Source organism: Lithobates pipiens, unplaced genomic scaffold, assembly GCF_037356315.1.
Source record: "Lithobates pipiens isolate NorthernLeopardFrog02 unplaced genomic scaffold, aLitPip1_a1.2 Scaffold_16, whole genome shotgun sequence".
In the NCBI taxonomy this organism is placed as follows: domain Eukaryota; kingdom Metazoa; phylum Chordata; class Amphibia; order Anura; family Ranidae; genus Lithobates; species Lithobates pipiens.
In genome coordinates this window covers 612,180,490-612,208,159 of record NW_027507748.1, presented here as the reverse complement: position 1 = coordinate 612,208,159, position 27,670 = coordinate 612,180,490, and the positions used below count along the sequence as shown (strand labels likewise).

The window sequence follows — 27,670 nt, the reverse complement described above, 5'->3', positions numbered from 1 at the left end:
TGCCATCCTGAAATAAAGTAAGTGCCCCCCTGTCAGTGCCACCCAGCAGTGCCCATAGTGCCCACAGTGCCACCCAGCAGTGCCCACAGTGCCACCCAGCAGTGCCCACAGTGCCACCCACAGTGCCACCCAGCAGTGCCACCCACAGTGCCACCCAAAATCTGCCTCAAAGGTGCTGCACCCCAGTGCCGCCCATCAGTGCCCAGCAGTGCCGCCCATCAGTGCCCAGCAGTGCCGCCCATCAGTGCCCAGCAGTGCCACCTATCAGAGCCACCTATCAGTGCCACCTATCAGTGCCCATCAGTCCCATCTATCCGTGGTACCTATCAGTGCCCATCCGTGCCACCCATCCGTGCCACTTATCCGTGCCACCCATCCGTGCCATCTTATCTGTGCCCATCTTTGCCCATCAGTGCCGCCTTATCTGTGCCCATCGGTGCCGCCTTATCTGTGCCTATTAGTGCCGCCTTAACTATGCCTATCAGTGCCCACCAGTGCAGCCTATCAGTGCCCACCAATGCAGCCCATCAGTGCCCACCAATGCAGCCCATCAGTGCCCACCAATGCAGCCTATCAGTGCCGCCTAATCAGCGCACTTCAATGAAGGAGAAAAATGACCCGTTTGCAAAATTTTATAACAAACTATTAAAACATGATTTTTTTTTTTTTTTTTGCATGTTTTTTTGTTTGTTTAGCAAAAAATAAAACTCCGAGCTGTAACTAAATACCACCAAAAGAAAGCTCTATTTGTGGGAAAAAAATGATAAAAATTTCATTTGGGTACAGTGTTGTATGACCGCGTAATTGTCACTCAAAGTGCATCAGCGCTGAAAGCTGAAAATTGGTCTGGGACTGAGGGGGGTTTAAGTGCCCAGTAAGCAAGTGGTTAAGAGCCCTTTCACAATGTCAGCGCCCAAAAAAAGCTTGGAAAGCACCACTTAAACTGGCAGCGCTTTACCAGCGTTTTTCGAGCGTTATTGGAGCGCTTTTAACCCCTGCTAGCGGCCAAATAAAGGGTTAAAAGCGCCCACAAAATGCTGCTGCCAATAGCGCTTTTCAGGCGTTTTACAGGCGCTTCCCATTGATTTCAATGGGAAGGGGCGCTTTAGGAGCGTTGTATTCACCGCGCCAAAAGGGCTGCAAAGAAGCTGCTTGCAGGACTTTTTTTGGCGCCCTGCCAGTGCAGCGCCTCAGTGTGAAAGCACTCGGGCTTTTACATTGGGATTGCAGTTGCGGCTTCTTTCAGGCATTTTACAGGCGCTTTTTTTAACGCTAAAGCGCCTGAAAAACACCCCAGTGTGAAAGGGATCTCAGTGTGAAAGCACTCAGGCTTTTACATTGGGATTGCAGTTGTAGCTTCTTTCCAGCGCTTTACAGGCGCTTTTTTTAACGCTAAAGTGCCTGAAAAACGCCCCAGCGTGAAAGGGGTCTAAATACTCTTAAGTGCAAGGGAGGGAACCCCTTGCCGCCGAGCATACGCAGATGTGCGTACTCGGGTTCCAGGGGTTATACCAGGATGATGCCCGCACCTGCAGTCATCATCCCGGTACTGATTTTTAGAGCGGGCGATTGGCTTTCCAGTCATAACAACCGATGCAGCTAAAAGCCGCTCAGCTGTTATGCTGGAGGAGCGGGAGGGGACCCCCCCTCCCGCCACTCTTACCGGGGCTCGTGTTCAATCGGGAGCACCGATGCACAATCCGCCTCTTCTGGCGGTTAGGGAGGGACTGGAATGAAGCCGTAAGCAGCTTCATTCCAGTCTCCTAACTGTAAACAAGGAAGCGACGTTATGACGTCACTTCCAGTTTACTCAGCTGCCAATGGAGCCAGATTTAAAAATATACACACTTTGAAGTGTAAAGGAGGGATCGGGGGTCTAAAAGACCCCCGATCCCTCCATAAAGAGTACCTGTCACCACCTATTACTGTCACAAGGGATGTTTACATTCCTTGTGACAGCAATAAAAGTGATCAATTTTTTTTTCTTCAACAAAACGATTTATTAATTTTAAAATAAATAAGAAAAAAAATGTTTTTTTCAAGCACCCCCCATCCTCGCGAGCTCGCGCAGCAAAGAAAACGCATACGGAAGTTGCGCCCGCATATGTAAACGGTGTTCAAATCACACATGTGAGGTGTCGCCGCGATCGTCAGAGCAAGAGCAATAATTCTGGCACTAGACCTCCTCTGTAACTCTAACCTGGTAACCGGAAAATAAATGTAAAGCATCGCCTATTGAGATTTTTAGGTACCGTAGTTTGTCGTCATTCCACAAGTGCGTGGAATTATAAAGCGTGACATGTTTGGTATCTATTTACTTGGTGTAACATTATCTTTCACATTATCCCAAAAAATTGGGCTAATTTTACTGTTTCATTTTTTTTAAATTCAGGAAAGTGTCCCTTTTCCCAAAAAGTTGTGTTTAAAACACCGCTACGCAAATACCGTGTGACATAAAATATTGCTCTAGAGTCTCTGCTAAAAAAAAAATATATATAATGTTTGGGGGTTCCAAGTAATTTTCTAGCAAAAAATGTGGATTTTAACTTGTAAACACCAAATGTCAAAAATAGGCTTAGTCATGAAAGGGTTAAATCACACATGTGAGGTGTTATCATCAGAGTGAGAGCAATAATTCTAGCAAAAGACCTCCTCTGTAACTCTAACCGGATAACCGTTACTTTTTTTTTAAAGCGTCGCCTATGGAGATTTTTAGGTACCGTCGCTTGTTGTCGCCATTCCATGAGTGTGCGCAATTTCACAGCATGACATGTTACATATCTATTTACTCATCTTTCACATTATACAAAAACAAATTGGGCTAACTTTACTGTTTACAGGCATACCCCACTTTTAAGTACACAATGGGGTTTATTTACTAAAGCTGGAAAGTGCAAAATCAGACTCACTTCTGCAAAGAAACCAATGAGCTTCCAGGTTTTATTACCAAAGCTTAATTGAACAAGCTGGGGTTAGAAGCTCATTGGTTTCTATGCAGAAGTAAGCCGGATTTTGCACTTTCCAGCTTTAGTAAATAAACCCCACTGTGTACTTAAAAGTGGGGTATGCCTATAGTTTTTTTTTTAATCTGTGAAAGTGTCTTTTTCCCCCCAAAAAATGCGTTTCAAAAACCGCTGCGCAAATACTGTGTGACATAAAATATTGCAACAATCGCCATTTTATTCCCTAGGGTCTCAGCTAAATATATATATATATATATATATATATTTGTGGTTTAGAGCCCTATGGCCGATACGAATATGGATAACATTCCGAGTTAACATAAAACTTACCACATGAAATGGACCTGAAAGTGTGCCTTGGTCTAATGTACGGTATACCAAAATAAAGGGGCATACCCTAGATAAGAAATGAGAAATGAAATAAAGTATGAAATGAGATGAAATGATTAATCTGTGCGTATGAATATGTTGAGAAATGCCCTAAAAAGGGGATGGGAGGGTGAGTATCGCGCACAGGAAACCGACAAAGACCAAAGGCGAACGGGCTAGTTAAATACCCCCCGGGCTCCTCCCATAAATTCAGGCCACCATACTGGCCTTTATATATATATATAATGTTTGGATGTTTGGGGGTTCTAAGGAATTTTCTATCAAAAAATACAGATTTTAACTTGTAGGCAACAAATGTCAGAAATTGGCGTTAAAGGGTTAGGTACCTATAATAAATAAATAAAATATATATGTTACAATTGTGTAGTTGTTAGATTGCCTAAAGTAGTTCAGGTTTAAGATTCAACAGTCTGCCTATCACAACAAAAGGAACCTCCAGGATTCAAACAAAAACATAGGAGCTCTCCAATACCTACCCAGTTAAAAAAAAAAAAAAAAGTAATAATTTATAAAGCTAACCTCCAAAAAACCAAGAAGCTGGAATTTTAGAATACCTATAATAAGCTTCAGATTTCTGTCAAGCAATGCTCACTTTGATCTGGTCAGTGTGCGGCATTTCAATTCTGCTGCTAAGGATTTTTGCAGTTCAGGCGTACAATTACCATTTCAGTCAAATATGAAAAAAACTGCATTTAAACCGACACGAGGAACGCAGCTTTTTAAGTTGAAATACTGTCACTTTCATCTTGGTAGTACCTGTAATAATAATAATAATAAAATATTCACTTCATCCACCTGGCCACCTACTGAAGCTTTGCTTTCAAATTCTAACCATGAGAGGAAGGTTGCACAGAATAAAGCAGTTGTAAAGGTGCAAGTTTTTTTTTTTTTTACCTTCATGCATTCTATGCATGAAGGTAAAAAAAGCAGCCCCTCTAATACTTAACTGAGTCCCCACTCGATCCAGAAATGTCTACGAGAGAGCCTTGGCTCTCTAGGAACTTGCACTCCTGATTGGCTTTTGGCAGCAGTAAGAGCCATTGGCAATCACAGTCAGTGAGCCAATCAGGAGATGGAAGCGGCAGAGCCAAGCCGTGGCTCTGTGTGTAAGTGGACACACAGAGCTGTGGCCCGGGAGCACGCCTGCTTGGGTGCAGGAGCCTGGCAGGAGGGAGGATCAGGAGCGCCAGCATGAAACCCGAGAAAAGGAGGATCGGGGCTGCTCTGTGCAAAACAACTGAACTGAGCAGGTAAGTGTAACATGTTTGTTGTTTTAGAAAAAAAAAAAAGACTTTAATATTGCTTTAAAGCGATACAAGTGCACAGCCTCAGCTACAAGTAGTGAAAGAAGTCTTGGTAAAGTACAACTAAAGGCAAAACTTTTTTCCCATGCTGGACAGAGTAAGGCCGCGTACACACGTGGGGACTGTTCGCTCAACTTTGTCCGTCAAACAGTTTCAGCGGACAGTCCGCTCAAAATTAGCATGGACGGACTTGCCCACACACGACGAACGAATAGTCCGCTGAAACCGTGCGCGATGACGTGAACGGCATGTACGACGGGACGAAAAATACGACGTCCTATACACTGCAATGCAAACTTCGGCGTGTAAATCCTTTCTGAGCATGCGCGGAACTTAGTTTGACGAACAAGCCTACACACGAGGGGACTGGAATTTCCGAAAAACTTTGTTCAGCAGACTGTCCGCTGAAACTGTCCGCTGAAAGCCCACACACGAGCGGACTGTCCGCCGAAACCCTGTTCAGCGGACAAAGTTGAGCGAACAGTCCCCGCGTGTGTATGCGGCCTCAGGGAGGGTTCTACCCGTCGGGATTTTTTTTTTGCCACCCTTGTCCCTAACGCTTCACTTTCTGTCCTATAGCCAAAATACGAAGTGAGAGGGAATCCCTCCAAAGTGGCGGAATCCCTGGTTATCAACCAAGGTCACCAGAACTAGTGTCCCCATTGCAGGGCTGGCCCAAGACTATGTGCTGCCTAGGTCCAAGAATGAAAAACACAGCTTCAGGCACATTTTTAACACTGAATTTCTCCTGTGACCGTGTGCACGAGGAGCTCAGTGTGCACGAGGCCTAAAACAGAAGTGTGGCACAAGCTTATCCGCCCATACTTCTCTTGTAGGTCACAGGAGCGAACTTACTTTTGCAAACCAGAATCAGCCGCAAGCACAGTGTCAGTTGACATCACAGGACCCTCCTCCAAGCTCTGGAAAGATCCTGACAATAATGTCGGGATCCACCCAGATACCTGATTGGCAGCTGACTCAGCCCCTCAGCACACCACTGAGAGCCAGCAGCACCCAGACCCTCTCCAGCCCGGTGCTCCAAAGAGAGGGGAAGGGAAGAGCAGAGAGAGGCGACTGACAGTCATCGCTCTCTGCTCAGAGTAGACTGAGAACTGACCGATCAGCGGTCATGTGATTGCTCAGTTCTCGGGTTTAAAGCTCGGGGGGTGGGCAGCTGCAGCATCACAGAGATTCTGCAGCCATAGAGCAGAGTAATGTACTTTTATTTTTTTCACTTCCCATGCTTCTCCTTTAAATCAAACGCACACTGAGGCCGCGTACACACGCGGGGACTGTTCGCCCAACTTTGTCCGCTGAACAGTGTTTCGGCGGACAGTCCGCTCGTGTGTGGGCTTTCAGCGGACAGTTTCAGCGAACAGTCCGCTGAACAAGGTTTTTCGGAAATTCCGAAAAACTGTCCACTGAAACTTTGTTTCAGCGAACAGTCCCGTGTGTAGGCTTGTTCGTCAAACTAAGTTCCGCGCATGCTCAGAAAGGATTTACACGCCGAAAGTTATAATGCAGTGTATAGGACGTCGTATTTTTCGTCCCGTCGTACGTGCCGTTCACGTCATCGCGCACGGTTTCAGCAAACTGTTCGTTCGTCGTGTGTGGCCATGTCCGTCCATGCTAATTTTGAGCGGACTGTTTGCTGAAACTGTTTGACGGACAAAGTTGGGCGAACAGTCCCCGCGTGTGTACGCGGCCTGAGGAAGTATGGTGCATGCTACTGCTAGCCTCCCAAGCTGAAAATACTTTAACTCTGGCTGTTATGTCGACTCAATAGCCTCAGTACTTTTAGAGACACTGACCCAGAACAGGCATGCAGACTGGATCTCTTACTTTCCCCAACTACACGCTTACTACAAGCCAGTGACTCATTGAAGCTACTGGTTCCTCATCACAGCTAAGCAGTTAGGCCAGCCTTTCTCAACCAGGATGCTGTGAAGCCCTGAGATTCCTCCAGAGGTCGCCAAGGGTTTTTTACAACTACCAAAAAACAATATAATGTGTGGACCAGTCTGACTGGATACAGATTGATTGGGTATTTTACGGTAGGTCTTCATATTACATAGTGATAAATGTAAACAATTGCTTGGTGTGCTATTACCAACCTTCATAAAATACACAGTAATCCTCAAAATACGTGCTAACTCTTGTGACAATATACATAAAAATTTTGAACATAGCAATCTGTGAATTAGATAAATTAAAATATATACACAAACCGTGAATTCATAAATATAAATGTGTAAAAATTATTCCCTTTAAAAAGTCACGTGACCAGTGACGCAACACGTCGGGAGGAGGAGCCAGTGACGTCACCGGCAAGTAGCTTGCTATGGGGGCACTCAGCAGGGGGGAGGGGGGAGGGGCGAGGAGCACCAGCAGGGGATCTGAGAAGAAGAGGATTTGGGCTGTAAACCATTACAAAGCACATAAGTATGAAATGTTTGTTATTTGTAAAGAATAAAAATGGAGCCCTTAAAGTGATTGTAAACCCTGTCAAAAAATGTAAAAAAAAAACAACCTGCAAGACAAAGACATAATGAGCTAGTATGCATAGCATACTAGCTCATTATGAATGAATTACTTACCTGAGATCAAAGCCCCCCCGCAGCCGAAATCTCTCCGGGGGTTAGTTATGGGTATTGTGGCTCTGGCACTGTGATTGGCCGGATGCGGATGGGACCCGCCGGTAAGGCACAGTACAACTGAAGCAGCGGCATGTACGTGCCATTGCTTCAATCTGCTTAAGTGCACATGTCATTGGCACATGCAAATACAGGGATATCTCCTAAACCATGCAGGGTTGCTACAGGTAAGTCTAATTATAGGCTTGCCTGTAGTATAAAGTGGCTGTAAAGGGTTTATTCTTTAATGTCACTTTAAAGCAGAACTTCACCCAGAAGGGAAGTCCCGCTTGTCTGACGCTTCCCCCCTCCTATACCATATTTGGAACTTCATTTTTGCGGGGTGGGGGGGGGGGGGTTGTTGACAGGTACTTTCTCCCACTTCGGTCAGATCGGATATTTGTTTTATTTTCAGGGTGAAGCCTTTTTAAGTACACCCAATTTTTTAAAACATTCTATAGGCTCATTCATACGGATGGCCGGGGGGGGCAGTAAAAGCAGGCTGCACACATGATGCGGAAAAAACTGTGTTTGGCGGGCTGAACATGACCCAATCAAAGTGGGCTTTGAAAACTTTTTTATAGGATCCTTCCTTGTAAAAAGTTTCAGAAAGGCTGAGCTCGACTTTTCAGAGGGGGGGTGTCTTTCTTGAATGCTGTCTGATCTCCGAAGGGCGCGCGTTCACCAGCCCTGGGTTGTTTTCTAACATCCAGACGTTGTTTCTTTTGTCTGCTCTTCTCCATAGGCCATGCTACCATCAAACTCTTCCAACTTTAACATCTACCTTCTAAACAATCTCCCATTACTTCTTTACACCAGGCACTTAGCAGCACAGATGTAATGGATTTACTATGAAATATTTATGGCGAGCGCTGATTTCTGCATCGTGACGTGAAGTCGCAAATTGGCAGATTTATCTGTAGTGCTCACATCTCAATTCCCCAGACTTCTGAGGCTGCGGCGGCGATGATACTCGGTGGGAGGGATCAATGCCTAAACCGCACGCTGCACCTGCTCCACCACATCCAAACACTTAAAAGGATTTCAGCTTGCTTCGCAATTCGCCTGCACACATGAAGTCACGCAGAACCCTTTCTATGCCAGACTTCCCACAATCCCATGCAAGCCTTGCTGCCCCATCTAGCCCCCCTCCCCCCCTGTATTAACCGGCCATGTGCTGGACAAATGCGAAGCCAGATGACAAAGGAAGGCAGCCTGGCATTGGCCTCCTGCTCATTTACAAATAAGTCACGTGGGCGACATACATCCAGGACTCAGCATGTCATCAGGCACAGACCTCTAGGACAGCTGGTCAGCTAGCAAGAGCTACCAACTCTAAACATGGCCAGTGCCTGGAAGCATGGGGGGGGGGGAATTCCTGAGGACACACTGGGGAAACATGAACCCCGGCCAGACGGCTCTATTTGAATCTTAGCACACAGCCATCACATCACATTGTTATTCACACCTCATTAGACTAACCAATGTAACAATGCGCTCCACAGTACTATTCTATACACCCTCCTCTATAACACCCCACCGTTCATTTATTAACACTGAAGAGATGTGAGGCTTTCATTCATAAAATGATACAAAGAGAAATGCCATCAGATTTCATACCCATCAGCTGCCCACAACTACAGGAGATGTTGTAGTGCACCAATGCCTGCAATTGTAACTCAGCAAACTGAATTCTGACATTTAAATCATGGTTGAAAATGTTAAACAGAATCAAATATACCGTATTTATCAGCGTATAACACGCACCCCAATGTTTAGGGGGGAATTTTAATGAAAAAACTTTTAGGAGGGAAGTTTAAAGAAAAAAACTTACATTTAAATGCCCATCAATGCAGCCTTATCAGTGTCATTTGCAGCTTTGCCATTTAAAAATGGCACCACCGAGATACAGAGCCGGATGTCCTGCTTTCGGCTGCTCTCCGAGAACAGGCCAAAGCCGCCGAGAATGGCCGAAAGCTCGTTGAGAATGTCCAAAAGCGCCCACAGGCTCACAATTGGGGGGTGGGTGTATCACACGCACCCACGATTTTCCCCCCGATTTTAAGGAGAAAAAAGTGCGTTTTATACGCCGATAAATACGGTAGTTGCCTAAAGCATTGTAGATCATAAACTGCCATGTTAAAAAAAAAGAAAGAAAAAAATGGCTTCCCTGTTGTGCATCTCAGCACTGCTGATCTCCTGTAGCCTCTTTGCATCCACTTCCTATCTATAAGCACTCTAGCCATGGTGACAACTAGTGATACTCTTGGGCATGCTCAGATCAGGATCCGAACCAATGTGTGCAAGCCCACCAGAAGCTGTCACCTGCAAAGCTCCCAACTGTCCCTGATTTGGAGCAATGTCCCTCTGATCTATATAGTTGTATATAAAATGCGCCTTTTATCTTTCAAAAAGTGTTTCTCAGTGCTAAACCTTTCATCCGATTTCTAAATTGTTGCATGTGCAAATGCCAAAAGCCAATATAAAGGAATAGTAGTGGTAAAAATGCACTTGTGTGTTTAACCAATCATTTTTTTTGTCTAATTCTCCTTTAAGAGGGTGTGGCAGGGGGCGTGTCCTATGCCTACATACTTTTGGTAATAGGTGTCCCTCATTGCCATTTCAGAAAGTTGGGAGGTATGGTCATCTGTTCTGTGGCAGGGGCATACCCTGCCCCGGGGCTGCACATATACAAGAGTATACATGTGGCTGCTGGGCAAGAAATGTCCCACCCACAAATGATTGGCCTGTGCCACTGACAGCTTCCTGGCGGACTTGCACATGTGGGATCAGATCCAATTTGAGGGAAATCTATTTGTTGTCATTGGAACAAATGGCCCATATTGGAAGATTTTTCTTCTATCCCTCTTCGGGTGACAACTCGATATTTTGGTTAACCTTCACCTTCATTCCTGGGGACATCGGTGATCAGGACAATTAGTGAGTGAGCCTTCAGCACAGACAGCAAACAAAATCCCCTTACCATTCTCTCCCGATCTAAAACAAATGTTTTGCCTTCAGTTATCTTTTCCAGCTCCCATAAGGCAGTGGTTGGGTTTACATTCATTTTAAAGGGTAAGTTCACCTTTTCAGAAAAAGTGAATAGACCCTCCGCTGGACCCAGCTGCACTTACCTCCATATGTGATTAGCGGGCCAGGGATTGGAAATCCCCGTTCTTCTTCCCTTTCTTTCTATACGGCTTCTGGGATGGATCACACTGCTTCCAATTAGTTAAAGAATATATAAACCCAATATTTCCTATTCCTGATATGTGCCTATTGTACCTATTACCATTTTACCTGTATAAGAAAGAATCCTGTTCTCTTTCTGTTACTTCCTTCATGTGAAATCCCTGGTGTTCCTGCCAGTCCCTCTGCTCTCCTATTAGAAACTGACCTCACTAAGCAGGAGACACAGAGTGGTCAGTCCTCTACCTATGCTGAGAACTCAACCTACTCTCCTCCAATGATCGGAATTGTCCTGACATGCCTCCCCTGCACAGCCATTTACTGGGAAGACCAGAGTCCTGCTGTTTCTCCTTCCCCAGCTCTCTCCTTATGCAGCTAAGAACAGAGGGAATGTGATCACTTATTCAAAGGGGAAAACATTTTTTTTTCATATCTATACACAAATGTTTTGCCTTTCATTTCTATTTTAAGCTAAATGGGTTGAGGTAGAGCTGGGCGATTTTCTTAAAAAAAAAAAAAACCTGCGTTTAGAAAAAAAAACTTGATTCACGAATTGAATCGATTTTTTTTTTTTTATGGATACTGCGCCGGTCCTAAGGAGCTGCGGGCAGGAGTTTTTAGGCAAGGCCGCGGCTTTGGCCTAGTCCGCGGCATCCGACCTTGCGGACTAGGCCGAAGCCCAAAAACTCCTACCCGCAGCACCTCAGGACCAGCACGGTGGTGAAAAAAAATAGTTTTTCTTAAATTTTGAATCGATTTGTCCTCTCAACTCGATTCAAGATTTAAATCGATTTTTTCCCCAGCCCTAAGGTGAGGGCTCACATATACCAGCACTGACCAATCAGAATCGCTCTGATCCATCCTAGAAGCCCTACAGGAGGAAGGGGAAGTAGAGCGGGGATTTCAATATCCTGAACTGGGGATGGGTTGGAAAGGTGTAGGTTGTAAGTTTACCTTTACATTTTCTTTGCCAAAAAGGTGAACTAATCCTTTAGCAACATAGTGATGTGGTGTACAGTAACCTTGACAACCAGAAACTGTCTGAAACTTGATTTTTCATTGGCTGTCAGAGATCAAAGTTGTACTACAGGAAAATCAAAGACGACATAAGATGCAGTCTGTCAATAGCATTAACACAGCTGTCCCCCCTGGAGGTTTATTGTGTAACATGTTCATCCTGCTGCTGTTATTTTTTCCCTTTAACAGACCAAGCTTTTGTTACCACTGACAGGGGTGCTTACAATGATCAGAATGTATCTATTTATGTTAAACCTTTATCTCTTAGGCTCGGTTCACACAGGGGCGACTTGTCCAGGCGACTTCGCCGCCTGACAAGTCACGCCCCGTTCTGTACTATGGAACCGTTCTAATAGGAGCGGCTCAAGTCGCTCCGACTTAGAAAAAAGGTTCCTGTACTACTTTTGCGGCGACTTCGGGTGACTTGCATTGACTTCTATACAGAAGTCGTTTTGCAAGTCGCCGCTGATCATGTGCAGGTCGCAGCAGATCGCGGCGCTGCAAGTCGTGCCGCCTACTGTGTGAACCGAGCCTAAAGGAAAACAGAATGTTTGCTGAAACTGCTTATAAATGATTAAAGTGTTACTAAACCCAGGACCCTCCATTCACTATATCTGGTGTCCCACAGTACACAGAACATGGAAATGCAATTATTTTAGTAAATATAAACTGCTAACTACCTTTTCTCATCAGCAGTATAGAGCAGTCTTGTGACTTCTATCAGTGTCTGGTTAACCACTTGCCACCCAGGCCATTTCTGATACTTTGCTCTTACATGTAAAAATTTACTTTTTTTTGCTAGAAAACTACTTAGAACCCCCAAACATTATATATATTTTTAGCAGAGACCCTATAGAATAAAATGGTGGGTGTTGAAATTTGTGGGGACCAGTGAAGACGCGCAGCGTGACTCGCGCATGCGTAGTAGAGAACCGGGCAGTGAAGCCGCAGCACTTCACTTCTCGATTCCCTGAAAGAGGATGGTGGCGGGGGCACCCGAGAGATGAGCGATTGCCCCTCATCTGCTGCCAACATCGCTGGACCCTGGGACAGGTAAGTGTCCATTTATTAAAAGTCAGCAGCTGCAGTATTTGTAGCTGCTGACTTTTAATATTTTTTTTTCAGGTGGCGCTCCTCTTTAACATGTCACGCTTTAAAACTGCATCTGCCCGTGCAATGGTGGCAAACTACGGTGCTTAAAATTTCCCATAGGTGAGGCTTTAAATGCCTTTACTGGTTACCAGTTTAGAGTTGCACAGGAGATCTGGTGCTGGAATTATTGCTCTCGCTCTGATGTGCATGACAATACCTCACATGTGGTTCGATCTCCTTTTACATATATGTGCGGGAGTAACATATGTATTCTCATTTGCGTGTAAGCACGGTGGGACGAGGGCGCTTTAAAACATTTTTTATTATTATTTATTTTGTACAAAAATATATTTTTCTTTATACTTTTTTTGTACTAACTTTATTGCTATCACAAGGGATGAACAACATCCCTTGTGTTAGCATGGGCAGTGACAGGTTCTCTTTATGGAGAGAGTTGGGCTCTATTAGATTCCAAATCTCTCCTCTGGCCTCCCACACAGCCGATCAGACCCAGATCGATCGGTCTGATCAGCTTATTACCTGGCCTCTGGTAACCAGGTAAACAAAGAGGCGGAACTGGAAGTGACGAACTACTCGTTGCTCCCAGTTTCCAGGGTTACTGAGAGAGGGGAAGGACGTCAGTTCCTCTCTCTGTACAGGGTAGTCATCATCTCCGCCGGCCTCATCGTTCCCGGCCTCCGTAATGGGAAAGGAAAGGCAGCGGCATGAGGGGTGTGGAACCCCCTTCCGCCACCCGCAGAAATTATCGAGTACTTAATTAGCCACTCAGATCACTTTTGCCTTATTCAGAATCGCCGGATGAAAAGAATGATACCGGGATGATGCCTGTAGGTACGGGCATCATCCCGGTATAACCACTGAAACCCAAGGATGTCCATTTACGTACCTTGGACAGCAAGTGGTTAAAGCTTGTAGAAGGAGTTTACACTCTCCTCTGATTGTCCTATAAGGCTGTCCGGGACAGTGCTGATTGGCCCTGTGCTGATCACATGCACCCTCCCAGGAAAAAAAAAAACGCTCTAGCAATACACACCAAACTGAGCATGCTCTGTTCTATCAGGGGATGTATTGGGGACTGTGGAAGAAGGGGAGGAACAGAGAAGGCAGGATCAAACAGCCTTTTTTATACAATGCAGAGAATTAACCCCTTAGGCTGCTCAGTGAGTATAACAAGCATGCTTTACTGCATATACAGACTGATTTTACTGTTGTGGGTTTAGTAACACTTTAACTGGAGTTCTGCTTCAATATGTGTTAGTCAAAACTAGATAGACTAGTAACTCTACAAGTGCATCTAACACTATACTTATCCAAAGGTGTCTCCATTGCTCCTCCATAGATAGAGGAGACACTCCAGTACAGGAAGTGTTTTACTGGCTGGATCTCCAGGAGGAGAAAATAAGGGGTGGGGGAGGCTTAACCACTTAACAACTGTCTGCCCACAATGTATTGTTGTAGGCAAAGAGATGTACCCGTATGCTGCTGCCTAATTCGTATCGGGCGGCACCCCCTGTGATTGTATAGCAGAAGCCTTTTAGCAAGTCCCAATCCAAGGATTCACGGCTGGGACCTGCTGATTGGTTGTGTACAATCACAGCCCAGAGCTCTGTGTTGACATTCAGAGGGAACAATCTTTGTTTTTCATTCCTGCAAAGCAGGGATGGGAAGCTAAGAGATCTATTAGTAAAAGCAACACACTTTACACACATTACACATTGTTAGGCACAAGTTTAACCCCTTGATTACCTTAGATGTTAACCTCTTCCCAGCCAGTGTCATTAGTCAGTGTATAGTACTACTATCACTGATCAGTTTTAATGTCACTGGTGATGTCAGTGGCAGTTAGTCAGTTCCCCCCCAGCGTCAGTTACTATCAGATTGCCCACCACCAGTGTTCATTTTGGCAGCAAATTTCGATTTAGTTTTAGTCTTAGGACTAAAATGGCATTTTAGTTTCGGTCCCATTTAGTCTTCTGCAATTATTTTAGTTTTAGTCATATTTAGTCTATTAAATCTCCAGTACATTTTAGTCGCCTAATATCGAATGGGTGTAATTAAATCGTAATGCATTAGTTAACACTTCTCTACAATTTCCAAACTTATTATATACTGCTAGAGTGAAAAATCGAATATGCTATTATTTATGGTATTGCGGTATGAACATGCACTACAGACCAGTATTCATTTGGAAGTCAAATTTAAATTTAGTTTTAGTCTCAGTCTTTTGGCTAAATTGCCATTTTAGTTTTAGTCATATATTAGTCGTCTCAATTGTTTTCATTTTAGGCACCATTCACACCTGAGGGTAGCGTTTTCAGGCAGAAAGTCGTGCGATTTTTACTGTGTTTTGCCGCGATTTTGTGCTGGTCAAACGGTAACCAATGTAAAAAGCAGAAAAACGCCCAAATCTGCATTAAAAAACAAAAATTCAGAACGTGTTTGAGCTTTAGGCGTTTTGGAGCTGAGATGTAAACAATATCCATAGAGAAGAATTGATTTTTTCCCCTCCAATATCTTGTAGCTGGAAGCTTCAGGCTACAAAATGCTCAGGTGTGAATGGGGCCTTAGTCGTATTTTAGTTGACTAAAATAGTATTCATTTAGTCGACTAAAATGTTTTAGTCGACGAAATTAACACTGCACACCACACTATCGCAGTCTGTTATAAGTCGCTGATCATCGCCATCAGTAGTATAAAAATTAAAAAAAATGTAATTCTAGTATATATCCTATAGTTTCTAGGCGCTAGGGCTGAAACAACTAATCGATTAATCGTCAACTAATCGATTATGAAAATAGTAATCAATTAATCGTCCAGTAACAAAATGGGGTTAAAGTTAATGAGTCTGATGATATTTATTAGATTGACCCTTTAATAGTATATTTCTCCTATAATAGTATATACACTATATCATTACAGTATATCTCTCCTCTAATTGTTTATACAGTATATCTCCTCTAATAGTTTATACAGTATATCCCCTCTAATAGTATATACATTATATCTCTCCTCTAATAGTATATACAGTATATAGCCTCTATAAGTGTATATACAGTATATCTCTTATAGTATATCTCTTATAATAGTGTATACAGTATATCTCCTCTAATAGTATATACAGTATATAGCCTCTATAAGTGTATATACAGTATATCTCTTATAGTATATCTCTTATAATAGTGTATACAGTATATCTCCTCTAATAGTATATAGCCTCTAATAGTATATGCAGTGTATCTCTTCTAATAATACCAGTATATACAGTATCTCTCTCCTCTAATAGTTTATACAGTATATCCCCTCTAATAGTATATGCAGTATATATCCCCTCTAATAGTATATACATTATATCTCTCCTCTAATAGTATATACAGTATATAGCCTCTAATAGTATATAGTATATCTCTTCTAATAGTATATACAGTATATCTCTCCTCTAATAGTATATGCAGTATATCTCTTCTAATAGTACCAGTATATACAGTATATCTCCTCTAATAGTATATACAGTATATATCCCCTCTAATATAAATATATATATATATATATATATACACTACCGTTCAAAAGTTTGGGGTCACATTGAAATGTCCTTATTTTTGAAGGAAAAGCACTGTACTTTTCAATGAAACTAACTTTAAACTAGTCCTAACTTTAAACAAATATACTCTATACATTGCTAATGTGGTAAATGACTATTCTAACTGCAAATGTCTAGTTTTTGGTGCAATATCTACATAGGTGTATAGAGGCCCATTTCCAGCAACTATCACTCCAGTGTTCTAATGGTACAATGTGTTTGCTCATTGGCTCAGAAGGCTAATTGATGATTAGCAAACCCTTGTGCAATCATGTTCACACATCTAAAAACAGTCTAGCTCCTTCCAGAAGCTACAAAACTGACCTTCCTGTGAGCAGATTGAGTTTCTGGAGCATCACATTTGTGGGGTCAATTAAACGCTCAAAATGGCCAGAAAAAGAGAACTTTCATCTGAAACTCGACAGTCTATTCTTGTTCTTAGAAATGAAGGCTATTCCATGCGAGAAATTGCAAAGAAATTGAAGATTTCCTACAACGGTGTGTACTACCCCCTTCAGAGGACAGCACAAACAGGCTCTAACCAGAGTAGAAAAAGAAGTGGGAGGCCGCGTTGCACAACTAAGCAAGAAGATAAGCACATTAGAGTCTCTAGTTTGAGAAACAGACGCCTCACAGGTCCCCAACTGGCATCTTCATTAAATAGTACCCGCAAAACACCAGTGTCAACATCTACAGTGAAGAGGCGGCTGCGGGATTTTGGGCTTCAGGGCAGAGTGGCAAAGAAAAAGCCATATCTGAGACTGGCCAATAAGGACAATGACCCTAAACACACCTCCAAATTGTGCAAGAACTATTTACAGCAGAAGCAGGCAGCTGGTATTCTATCGGTAATGGAGTGGCCAGCACAGTCACCAGATCTGAACCCCATTGAGCTGTTGTGGGAGCAGCTTGACCGTATGGTACGCCAGAAGTGCCCATCCAACCAATCCAACTTGTGGGAGCTGCTTCTAGAAGCGTGGGGTGCAATTTCTCCAGCTTACCTCAATAAATTAACAGCTAGAATGCCAAAGGTGTGCAATGCTGTAATTGCTGCAAAAGGAGGATTCTTTGACGAAAGCAAAGTTTGATGTAAAAACAATGTTATTTCAAATACAAATCATTATTTCTAACCTTGTCAATGTCTTGACTCTATTTTCTATTAATTTCACAACGTATGGTGGTGAATAAGTGTGACTTTTCATGGAAAACACAAAATTGTTTGGGTGACCCAAAACTTTTGAACGGTAGTGTATATATATATATATATATATATATATATATATATATATATATATATGTACAGTATATCTCTTCTGTCATTCTCAGAGTGGATTCAATATTTTGCTCCCTAACCATATAGTTGGTTATTTATATTTACTACTGCATAGAGATATTTAAGAATAAATTGCCTTTTTTTTAAACTTTACATATTAACTAAATTATACACCACGCTTTTTTGTTAATGGATATTAACCAATTAATCGAAACAATAATCGGTCAACTAATCAATTATGAAAATAATCGTTAGTTGCAGCCCTAGCAGGTGCTATAACTTTCAATGTACAATTGCCTTTTTTTTTGTTTTTTACCAAAAATATGTAGCAGAATACATATTGGCTTAAATTGATGATTTTTTACATTTTTTTATTGGTTGTTTTATAGCAGATTTTTTTTTTTAATTTTCTGGATTTTTGGTTTATATCGCAAAAAATAAAAAATCCAGAAGTGATCAAAATACTAGGGCTGAAACAACTAATCGATTAATCGACAACTAATCGGCCAGCAACAAAATGGGGTTAAAGTTAATGAGTCTGATGATATTTACCAGATTGACCATTTAATAGTATATCTCTCCTCTAATAGTATATAAAGTACATATCCTCTAATAGTATTTACACTATATATCCTCTAATAGTATATACACTATATCTCTCCTCTAATGATATATACAGTATATCTCTCCTCTAATAATATATGCAGTAGATCTCTCCTCTAATAGTATATGCAGTATATATCCTCTAATAGTATTTACACTATATATCCTCTAATAGTATATACACTATATCTCTCCTCTAATGATATATGCAGTATATCTCTCCTCTAATAGTATATACAGTATATCTCTTCTAATAGTTATACAGTATATCTCCTCTAATAGTATATGCAGTGTATCTCTCCTCTAATAATATATGCAGTATATCTCTCCTCTAATAGTATATAAAGTATATGGCCTCTAATAGTATATACAGTATATATCTTCTAATAGTATATACAGTATATCTCTCCTATAATGGTATATACAGTATATCTCTCCTCTAATAGTATATACAGTAGAGTATATCTTCAATAGTTTATACAGTATATCTCCTCTAACAGTATATACAGTATATATCCCCTCTAATATACAGTATATCTCTTCTGTCTGTTATTCTCAGAGTGGATTAGATATTTTGCTCCCTAACCATATATTTGGTTATTTATAGTTACCATTGCATATAGAGATATTTAAGAATAAATTGCCTTTTTTTTAAACTTTACATATTGACTAAATTATACACCACGCTTTTTTCTAAGGTTATTAACAGATGAATCGATTAATCGAAACAATAATCGGCCAACTAATCGATTATGAAAATAATCGTTTGTTGCAGCCCTACAAAATACCACCAAAAGAAAGCTCTATTTGTAGGGAAAAAATGATATATCTTTTATTTGGGTACAGCGTTGCATGACCGCGCAATTGTTAGTTAAAGTAACGAAGTGCTGAATAGTAAAAAGTGGCCTAGTCAGGAAAGGGCAGCTGAAGTGGTTAAAGAAAGAAAACTAATGCAGCCACCACATGTAAGGACTGACAGGCTGCAATATAATACATGATTGTTTATGGAGGTGTAACATCAATTGAGGGAAAAATAGAAATAAGACAAAGGAGCTCATTTCCTAAAACTGGAGAGAGTGCCATATCTGGTGCTGCTTGTAACTTTTATTGTTCAATCGGCTTTGACAATAAAGCCTGGAATCTGATTGGTTTCTAGGCAGAGCTGCACCAGATTTCACTCTCCAGTTTTAGTAAATCAACCCCAAAATGTCTGGGTGTCACAACAATGTTTTCTCTAGGAAGAGCAAATCAAGGCAACAAATTCCTGCACTGGAATCACAGCAATGAACAAAAGAGAGGAGCATGGTGGTGTCAGCCTGGCCAAGCTGGAGCATTAAACTGGCCATACACTATACAATCTGATTGTACGATTTCCCTTAGATTGACCAAAACGATGTAATAGAAAACAAAAATAAACAACCCAATCAGTTTGTATCCAGGCAGACAATGGCAGATGGATTGTACAATCAGATTGATGGTGTATGCTCACCATTACAGGACCTTCTCCCAGTACAGGATGGATGGTTCCATTTTTCAATCTGAATTTCTAAGAACAAATACCAACAGCTGAGAATACAACAAATCACCAACTGATTGCTAGGAGTCCCAGGGGGAAATCTAAGATCTCAAATCATTCCATCAACTAAATGGGTCCAATGGAAGTGGTGAGAAGTCTGGGGGAGATGGGGGATGACGTGTGAGATGGGGGATGATGGATGATGGGTGGGATGAGGGATGATGGGTGAGATGGGGGTGATGGATGATGGGTGAGATGAGGGATGATGGGTGGGATGGGGGATGATGGGTGAGATGGAGGGTGATGGGTGATATGGGTGAGATGGGGGATGATGGGTGAGATGGGGGGGTGATGGGTGATATGGGGGGTGACGGGTGATATGGGTGAGATGGGGGGTGATGGGTGAGATGAGGGATGATGGGTGAGATCGGGAAAGATGGGGGTGAGATGGGGGGTGATGGGTGAGATGGGGGATGATGGGGGTGAGATGGGGGTGATGGCTGACATGGGGGATAATGGGGGTGAGATGGGGGTGATGGGTGAGATGGGCGGTCATGGGGGAGAGATGGGGGGTGATGAGTGAGATGGGGGAGAGATGGGGGGTGATGGGGGAGAGATGGGGGTGATGGGTGAGATGGGGGGTGATGGGTGAGATGGGGGGTGATGAGTGAGATGGGGGATGATGGGGGGTGATGGGGGAGAGATGGGGGTGATGGGTGAGATGGGGGGTGATGGGTGAGATGGGGGGTGAAGGGGGAGAGATGAGGGGTGATGGGTGAGATGGGGGGTGATGGGGGAGAGATGGGAGGTGATGGGGGAGAGATGGGGGGTGATGGGTGTGATGGGGGGTAATGGGGGAGAGATGGGGGTGATGGGTGATGATGGGGGGTGATGGGGGATGATGGGGGGTGATGGGGGAGAGATGGGGGGTGATGGGTGAGATGGGGGAGAGATGGGGGGTGATGGGTGAGATGGGGGAAAGATGGGGGATGGATGGGGGGTGATATGGGGGATGATGGGGGGTGATGGGTGAGATGGGGGGTGATGGGTGAGATGGGGGGTGATGGGTGAGATGGGGGATGATGGGGAGAGATGGGGGGTGATGGGTGAGATGGGGGGTGATGGGGGGTGACGGGTGAGATGGGGGGTGATGGGGAGAGATGGGGGGTGATGGGTGAGATGGGGGGGTGATGGGTGAGATGGGGAGAGATGGGGGGTGATGGGTGAGATGGGGGGTGATGGGGAGAGATGGGGGGTGATGGGTGAGATGGGGGGTGATGGGGAGAGATGGGGGGTGATGGGTGAGATGGGGGGGTGATGGGGAGAGGTGGGGGATGATGGGGGGTGATGGGGGAGAGATGGGGGTGATGGATGAGATGGGGGGTGATGGGGGATGGATGGGGGGTGATTGGGGATGATGGGGGGGTGATGGCTGTGAGGTGTGGGATGATGGGGGGAACACAGCCTGCATGCAGATTGGAAGGTTGGAGCCATCACTGGTCACCCCCCCCCCCCCCCCATGTATATGAATAGAGGGGCTCCCTTCCCACACTCCGAGGCTCCCAATGAAGGAGAAGACATAAGAAGACGCACCGTGCTGGCCGGCTCCTCGCTCCTCCGTCTCCAGGGAAGGTCAGCGGTCCCGGGCTCGGTAGACTCTCCTCTCCTCTCCCCAGGTAATCCTCTTCTCCATCACTGTCCTCCGCACGGCTCACTGATCACACACACAAGGATGCCGGGGCGGAGCTCGCACTACATCGGTGACGCCCCCTGCATGAAGGCCAATTAGAGAGCGAGGAGGATACACAGGAGACACGCCCGCTAGCTGAGATTGATTGACGTTTGTAGGAGCCAAAAGAAAGAAGAGAGGAACGTCTATCAGCCAATAGGAAAGTACAATGGAAGAGACGTAGAATCAATATTGTGTACGAGGAGGATTAGCGGTTTGGTCCATTTCTGCTGAGGGACGATGGAGAGCGAATGATGGGGGTGAATGTTCACATTCCATCATTCACACCTCAACATTCACCTCTCATTATTCATACTTCATCACTCACACCCCATTACTTACTCTGCAAAATTCACACTCTGCCATTCACACCCCATTACTTTCCATCGTTCATACCTCATCATTCCCACCCCATCATTCATCATTTGCACCCCGTGATTCACACTTCATCATTCACACCCAATAATTCACACCCCATCATTCATCATTCAAACTTCATCATTCACACCCCATCATTCACACTCCATCATTCACACCCCATCATTAACACCCCATCATTCACACTCAATCATTCACACCCCATCATTCACACCCCATCATTAACACCTCAGCATTCACACACTCAATCATTCACACCCCATCATTCACACCCCATCATTCACACTCAATCATTCACACTTCATCATTCACACCCCATCATTCACACTCCATCATTCTCACCCCATCATTAACACCTCAGCATTCAAACCCCATCATTCACACTCAATCATTCACACACTCCATCATTAACACCCCATCATTCACACTCTGCCATTCACACCCCATCACTTTCCATCGTTCATACCTCACACTCAATCATTCACACTTCATCATTCACACCTCAACATTCACACCCCATCATTCACACTCAATCATTCACACTTCAGCATTCACACCCCATCATGCACACTGCATCATTCACAATTCTTCATTCACACCCAATCATTCTCACACCCCATCATGCACACTGCATCATTCACACTTCATCATTCACACACCCCATCATTCACACCCAATTGTTCTCACACCCCATCATGCACACTGCATCATTCACACTTCATCATTCACACACCCCATCATTCACACCCAATCATTCTCACACCCCATCATTCAAACTTCATCATTCACACCTGACATTCGCACTCCATCATTCACACCTCATCATTCACACCCCATCATTCACACTTCATCATTCTCACTTCACCATTCACACATCCCATCATTCACACTCCATCATTCACACCCCATCATTCACATTTCATCATTCACACTTCATAATTCACACTTCATCATTCTTACGTCATCATTCACACACCCCATCATTCACACCCCATTATTCCCACTTCATCATTCACACCCCATCATTCTCACTTCATCATTCACACTCCATCATTCACACCCCATCATTCACACCCCATCACCCACACTCCATAATACACACCCCATCACCCACACTCCTTCATTCACATCCCATCATAAAAACCCCATCACCCACACCCCATCACCCACTCTCCATCATACACACCCCATCACCCACACTCCTTCATACACACTCCATCACCCACACTCCATCACCCACATTCCATCATACACACCCCATCACCCACACTCCCATCACCCACACCCCATCACCCACACTCCATCAGACACACCTGATCACCCACACTCCATCATTCACACCCCATCACCCACACCCCATCATTCACACCCCATCACCCACACTCCATCAGACACACCTGATCACCCACACTCCATCATTCACACCCCATCACCCACACTCCATCATACACACCCCATCACCCACACTCCATCATTCACATCCCATCATATACACCCCATCATACACACCCCATCACCCCCACTCCATCATACACACCCCATCACCCACGCCCAATCATACACACCCCACCACCCACACTCCATCATACACACCCCATCACCCACACTCCATCACCCACACCCCATCACCCACACTCCATCATACACACCCCATCATCCACACTCCATCATACACACTCCATCACCTACACTCCATCATACACACCCCATCACCCACACTCCATCATACACACTCCATCACCCACACCCCATCACGCACACTCCATCACCCACACTCCATCATACACACTCCATCACCCACACTCCATCATACACACCCCATCACCCACACCCCATCACCCACACTCCATCATACACACCCCATCACCCACACTCCATCATACACACCCCATCACCCACACTCCATCATACACACCCCATCACCCACACTCCATCATACACACCCCATCATCCACACTCCATCATACACACTCCATCATACACACCCCATCACCCACACTCCATCATACACACTCCATCACCCACACTCCATCATACACACCCCATCACCCACACTCCATCACCCACACTCCATCATACACACCCCATCACCCACACTCCATCATACACACCCCATCATCCACACTCCATCATACACACTCCATCATACACACCCCATCACCCACACTCAATCATACACACTCCATCATACACACTCCATCATACACACCCCATCACCCACACCCCATCACCCACACTCCATCATACACACCCCATCACCCACGCCCAATCATACACACCCCACCACCCACACTCCATCATACATACCCCATCACCCACACTCCATCACCCACACCCCATCACCCACACTCCATCATACACACCCCATCATCCACACTCCATCATACACACTCCATCACCTACACTCCATCATACACACCCCATCACCCACACTCCATAATACACACTCCATCACCCACACCCCATCACGCACACTCCATCACCCACACTCCATCATACACACTCCATCACCCACACTCCATCATACACACCCCATCACCCACACCCCATCACCCACACTCCATCATACACACCCCATCACCCACACTCCATCATACACACCCCATCACCCACACTCCATCATACACACCCCATCACCCACACTCCATCATACACACCCCATCATCCACACTCCATCATACACACTCCATCATACACACCCCATCACCCACACTCCATCATACACACTCCATCACCCACACTCCATCATACACACCCCATCACCCACACTCCATCACCCACACTCCATCATACACACCCCATCACCCACACTCCATCATACACACCCCATCATCCACACTCCATCATACACACTCCATCATACACACCCCATCACCCACACTCCATCATACACACTCCATCATACACACTCCATCATACACACCCCATCACCCACACCCCATCACCCACACTCCATCATACACACCCCATCACCCACACTCCATCATACACACCCCATCACCCACACTCCATCATACACACCCCATCATCCACACTCCATCATACACACCCCATCACCCACACTCCATCATACACACTCCATCACCCACACTCCATCATACACACCCCATCACCCACACTCCATCATACACACCCCATCACCCACACTCCATCATACACACCCCATCACCCACACTCCATCATACACACCCCATCATCCACACTCCATCATACACACCCCATCACCCACACTCCATCATACACACTCCATCACCCACACTCCATCATACACACCCCATCACCCACACTCCATCATACACACTCCATCACCCACACTCCATCATTCACCCTCCATCACCCACACTCCATCATTCACCCTCCATCACCCACACTCCATCATACACACCCCATCACCCACACTCCATCATTCACCCTCCATCACCCACACTCCATCATTCACCCTCCATCACCCACACTCCATCATACACACCCCATCACCCACACTCCATCATTCACCCTCCATCACCCACACTCCATGCTACCTGTAATTAATTTCTTCATCAACATCATTTACAGGTCCGGCCTTTTTAAACCCCCTCCAAGGTGGTCACTTCTTCTATCTTCCCCTCAGTCCAGATCTTAATACATAGGGGTTCGATTACTAAAGGCAAATGAACTGTTCACTTTGCAAGGAAATAATTCTCAGAGCTTAGTGAATGTGGTGAAAATTCTCTTTGCAAAGAGTAACCAATCACGTGCAAGAAGCGAAGGGAAAATTCCCATGAAAAGAAAAAATGACCGTAAGATTTCAATGAGGGATGAACTGTCCCTCCAAACTCAGAAGCTGTGATTGAATGATTGTGCCAATGTGGCTCTCCTCAAGATGTGTCTATTTACTCCAGAATGGGGCTACATGTACATTAAAGCATATGATGGGCAAATATCTGGCATTTTACACAGTAGAGTAGGGACCAGCTAGAGAGCGAGGGAATACTGTGCGATTTTGAGAAAAAACAATATTTTGTCCTATAAACGAATCAACTAAAAAAACATTTTTTCATCTAATTTCTTTTATAAATTTAGGCCAATACAGTGCCTTGAAAAAGTATTCATACCCCTTGAAATCTTCCACATTTTGTCAGGTTACAACCAAAAACGGAAATATGTTTTATTGGGATTTTATGTGATAGGCCAACACAAAGTGGCACATAATTGTGAAGTGGTAAGAAAATGATAAATGGTTTTAATTTTTTTTTTTTTTTTACAAATAAATATGTGAAAAGTGTGGCGTGCATTTGTATTCAGCCCCCCTGAGTCAATACTTTGTAGAACCTCCTTTCACTGCAATTACCGCTGCAAGTCTTTCTGGGGATGTCTCTACCAGCTTTGCACATCTAGAGAGGGACATTTTTGCTCATTCTTCATTGCAAAATAGCTCAAGCTCTGTCAGATTGGATGGAGAGTGTCTGTGAACAGCAATTTTCAAGTCTTGCCACAGATTCTCAATTGGATTAAAGAGGAAGTAAACCCTGATGGGTTTACTTCCTCTTTCATTCGCTGCAAAGGTAAAGCATAATGGACTACTATGCATAGTAGTCCATTATGTGTCACTTACCTGACACAGGAGCCAGCGAAGTCACCGCTGTCCCCTGTAGTCCGGCGCATCCATCTTCTCGGTGGGTCACATGAATATGCTTTGATCTAAACCATTCCAATTGTAGCTCTGGCTGTATGTTTAGAGTCGTTGTCTTGCTGGAAGGTGAACCTCAGTCCCGGCCTCAAGTCTTTTGCGGACTCTAACAGGTTTTCTTCTAAGATTGCCCGTTATTTTGCTCCATCCATCTTCCCATCAACTCTGACCAGCTTCCCAGTCCCTGCTGAAGAAAAGCATCCCCACAACATGATGCTGCCACCACCATGTTTCACGGTGGGGATGGTGTATTCAGGGTGATGTGCAGTGTTAGTTTCCTCCCATACATAGAATTTTGCTTTTAGGCCAAAAAGTTCAATTTTGGTCTCATCTGACCATAGCACCTTCTTCCACATGGCTTCTCACAAACTGCAAACAGGACTTCTTATGGCTTTCTTTAAACAATAGCTTTCTTCTTGCCACTCTTCCATAAAGGACAGATTTGTGGAGGGCACAAATAATAGTTTTCCTGTGGACAGATTCTCCCACCTGAGCTGTGGATCTCTGCAGTTCCTCCAGAGTTACCATGGGAATCTTGGCTGCTTCTTTGATTAATGCTCTCCTTGCCCAACCTGTCAGTATAAGTGGACGGCCATGTCTTGGTGGGTTTGCATTTGTTCCATACTCTTTCCATTTTTGGATGATGGATTGAACAGTGCTCTATGAGATGTTCAATGTTTGGCATATTTTTTTTTATAACCTAACCCTGCTTTAAATTTCTTCACAACTTCATCCCTGACCTGGCTGCTGTGTTCTTTGGCCTTCATGATTCTGTTTGTTCAGTAAGGTTCTCTAACAAACCTCTGAGGGCTTCAGAGAATAGCTGTATTTATACTGAGATTAAATTACACACAGGTGGACTCTATTTACTAATTAGATGACTTCTGAAGAAAATTGGTTCCATCAGATTTTAGTTAGGGGTATCAGAGTAAAGGGATCTGAATACAAATGCACCCCACACCTTTTTAGGTATTTATTTGTAAAAAATGTTGTAAACTATTCATCATTTTCTTTCAACTTCATAATTATGTGCCACTTTGTGTTGGTCAATCACATAAAATCCCAATAAAATACATTCATGACAAAATGTGGAAAATGTCAAGGGGTATGAATACTTTTTCAAGGCAGAATTGCTACATATTTTTGGAAAAAAAATCCCAATAAACGTATACTGATTGGTTTGCGCAAAACTCATTGCGTTTACAAACTATATTTTTATTTATTTATTTAATTTGTATACTAGTAATGGCAGCGATCAGTGACTTATAGCGGGACTGCGATATGGCGACATTCACACTCTAACACTTTTGACA

General features: G+C 44.1%; 1 protein-coding gene across 5 annotated transcripts in view; it reads right to left on the bottom strand.

Moving 5' to 3' along the window:
- WASF3 (WASP family member 3) overlaps positions 1-27,670 on the bottom strand; it is a 676,822-nt gene that overhangs the window by 127,618 nt on the left and 521,534 nt on the right. The window contains exon 1 of one of the 5 annotated variants that reach the window (XM_077484057.1): positions 21,175-21,338. The exons of the other annotated variants lie outside the window; for them this stretch is intronic. The gene's annotated coding sequence lies outside the window, so the exon portion shown is untranslated. Of the gene's footprint in view, positions 1-21,174; positions 21,339-27,670 lie in introns of those variants that run through there. 5 annotated transcript variants of the gene reach the window in all.